Source organism: Dasypus novemcinctus, chromosome 22 (assembly GCF_030445035.2).
Source record: "Dasypus novemcinctus isolate mDasNov1 chromosome 22, mDasNov1.1.hap2, whole genome shotgun sequence".
NCBI lineage: Eukaryota > Metazoa > Chordata > Mammalia > Cingulata > Dasypodidae > Dasypus > Dasypus novemcinctus.
Genome location: NC_080694.1, coordinates 27,352,837 through 27,356,144, shown reverse-complemented (window position 1 = coordinate 27,356,144; position 3,308 = coordinate 27,352,837). Strand labels below are relative to the sequence as shown.

General features: G+C 56.0%; 1 long non-coding RNA gene across 1 annotated transcript; it reads left to right on the top strand.

The window, feature by feature from the left end:
- The first annotated feature begins 1,769 nt into the window (after positions 1–1,769).
- On the top strand, positions 1,770–2,947 carry LOC131275218 (uncharacterized). The gene is made up of 2 exons (XR_009182627.2): positions 1,770–2,016; positions 2,810–2,947. It is a non-coding gene; the product is annotated as an uncharacterized lncRNA (long non-coding RNA).
- The last annotated feature ends 361 nt before the right edge of the window (positions 2,948–3,308 follow it).

Here is a 3,308-nt window from a genome sequence, read left to right as displayed (position 1 = left end):
CGGTCCCATCCCCAGCCCAGCTGCGCCCTCCGCCCTGCGCCCCTGGCCCTGCGCCCCAGCCCTGCGCCCGCCGCCCAGCTTTGTGACGCGAGACCGCGGTTCCCCGGCAACTGCTGAACGCGGGCGCCGGGCAGCCAGGGAGGCGGACTCGGGCGGGGCCCCCGGCCGGATGGGACCGACATGGCCTGGGCGGAGAAGCTGGACGCGGGCGGCCTGGCGGATGAGGAGGAGATCACCGCCGCCAGGCTGCGGGGCAAGCCCGGGCCGCCGCCCATCTCCGCGCAGTCCGCCTTCAGCTACGTCCCGCAGCGGCGCCTGGACCCCAAGGAGCGCAGCTACTTCTCCCGCCAGGCCCGGGTGAGGCGGGAGGGGCGGCACCTCGCGGCAAGGGTGAGGCGGTGCTGGGGGCAGGGTTCCCCTGCCAGGGAGGGGCTGGGGCAGGGCTGTGCCACCCGGAGCGGGGACTGGACACCCAGCGGCACCGCGTGGAAGGGATCTGGGGGCCAAGCAAGGGCGTGGGGGCGGGACCCGGGCAGGGTGGGGGATGCTTCTGTGGGGGTGTGAGCAGGACATTATAGATGGAAAGGGCTACCTGGAAGGTCAAGTGGGGGGCGGGCAAGGAGGGAGTCCTCACCAGGGAGGAAGACTCCATGGGGCGCCTGGGAGTGGTGGGGGCAGGGGCTGCTCAGCAGGGTCGGTGAGATGGGCGCCTGGACCCGAAAGAGCAGAGCTTTTAGTACTGCGAGACACAGAGGCACCCCTCCCCCGGGCTGGAGGGGCCTTGCAGCAATCCGGGGGTGCGCGGACAGTCTAGAAAGGGAGCCCCGAGGCTATCCAGTGTGCAGGATGCGGCCCTCTGAGCAGTATGTGCGGTGGTTCCCGCGGCCGTGAATAAGCAACCAGGCTGATGGACGGTCCTGGGCCACTGGAACCCTCGGGCTGCCTTCCCACCGACAAGGAGAACCAGTAATAGGTCTGTACCATCTGGACCCTCTGGGAAGGTGTGCGTGGTGGGAAGACCTCGGGGGTCTAAGCAGCCGAAGCCCCCAAGAGAGTGCGGAAGGAAGGAGGAGAAGGGTGTTCAGAATTGTCCAGGTCACCCATTCCTTTCTTTTCAACATTGTTTCTGTCCGTCCCCAGGGTGTTCCTCAGGGCATCTGATTAGATAAAAGCCTTGATTGGGGACCCTCAGCCTGGCGGACAGCTGGGCACCTGGGCTATCCCTCAGGACTCCTGGAGGGATGGGACTGCCAGAAGAGGGACACCTCACTTTTCTCAGGCTGCTGTCACAAGTGCCATGAACTGGGTGGCTAAAAACACCAGAAACGGCTCTCTCAGCCCGGCAGGCTTAAGCCGCAAGTGCGTGGGCCGTGCTGTTGTGTCAGTCCTGGCCGCTGGGGCGCCTGTCCCTTGGCCAGCAAGCCTTCGGTTTTCAGTGCCTCCTCAGTCACCCTATGGCCTGCTCTGTCTCTTTTCCCATGGTGCTCCCGCCCCCCACTTTTGTCTGTGTCCACCACCCCTCTAAAGACACCAGCCATCCTGGACTAAGGGTCCACCCACTGCAGTCAGCCTCATTCAATTTAAATGATTCTGCTTGCAATAACGCTTTTGCAAAAACTTCGTGTTCCCAGGTACCCAGGATTAGGACTTCAAGGTATCTTTTTGGGGTACACAGCTCAACCCATAACGTGGAACACAGATTCCATTGGAAAGGAAGTTAATGGTGTATAAAATAATCCCACAAAATGCCTTCTTCCTCTTCTCCTGGCTACCCACAATCAGTGGTGCCCAGGTGAGTCCCCAGTTCAGGTCAACTCTCTCTCGAGTACTGATGGGAGGCCCCTTGAGTCTCATGAGCTTCACTTCACACACAGAAGCGTAGTTTCCAGTTGAAACAACCATGGCCCTCAGCCTGCCCCCCGGGATGTCTCTTGAATCTGAGGTACCCCTCTGCCTGGCTTCTAGCGTGTGGAAGAACTGGATGGAGGAAGGTGACTTCTGGGGCCGTCTGACAAGGTACCTGTCTCTACTGGCCATTAAAACAGGAGGGGGGTGGAACGGAAGGGTTCCTGACCTTCTGTAAACACACACCTCATCTGTTTTCTTCCTGTGAGCAATAGCTTTTCAACAACTGTAAATAGTTTCACTACTAATTGGGGTTTACATTTTGAGTCTACGGTGCCTATGATACTGCCAGTGAGTTGATGGCCATCATGAGATAATAGTCAAAAGCCAAGACTCTTGGTGTATGAAGTTGTTCAAATCTTCTTTATCTAGAGAATATAAAATTCATCTGGATTTTCAGAATAACAAAGACAGTTCACACTACACCGTTTTGTTTGTACCTTTGAGGAGTCCCTTTCCATAAGGTGGACTGTAGACTGCTCCTCGATGGGGTGTCACTGATGGAAGGTACCGCTGAGGACTGCACAGTGGGGCTTGTGGATTCTGAAGCTTAAATGTGGTAGAAATGCAGAGCAGAGCCCCTGCCCCCTGCGGGCCAGGCCCAAGAGGGAGAAGGGCAGAGTGAGCCTGAAGACTCAGTGTCTCCTTCCAGAATTTGGCAGTCTGATAAATGGCCCCGCCTTCCAGGGCTAACTGAACAAGGGCCAGAGAGGGGCCCCGAGGTAAGAAGTGACCAGGGCTCTATCTCTTGGTGGGACATCAGGAATGAGCCATAAGCACACTTTTCTATATGACAGGGTTGGCAAACTAAGGCCTGCAGGCCAAATCTGGCCGCCTGCCTGTTTTGATAAAGTTTTATTAGAACACACCCACACCCATTCATTTCTCTAACGTTCCTGTGCAGGATGTTGGGGTTGAGTGATAACGACAGAGCCCACAGGGCCAGAAGAGTTCCCCCCTGGCCCTCCAGAAAGAAAGTCGCTGACTGCTGCTTGAATGCCTTATTGCCTCCTGGAAAATGGGAAATGTCTTTATTTATTTATTTTTTTTGTCTTTATTTTTTTTGTCTTTATTTTTTTAATATTACATTCAAAAAATATGAGGTCCCCATATACCCCCTACTCCCCTCACCCCTCTCCTCCCCCCATAGCAACAATCTCCTCCATCATCATGAGACATTCATTGCATTTGGTGAATACATCTCTGAGCACCGCTGCACCTCATGGTCAATGGTCCCCATTATAGCCCACACTCTCCCACAGTCCACCCAGTGGGCCATGGGAGGACATACAATGTCTGGTAACTGTCTTTAGAACGCATGCATTCAAATGGGATTTTATGTGTTTAAAGCATTTCAGGGCAGTTTTGGTTAGCTGAGGTTACAGGCAAATTCAAGTCCTGGG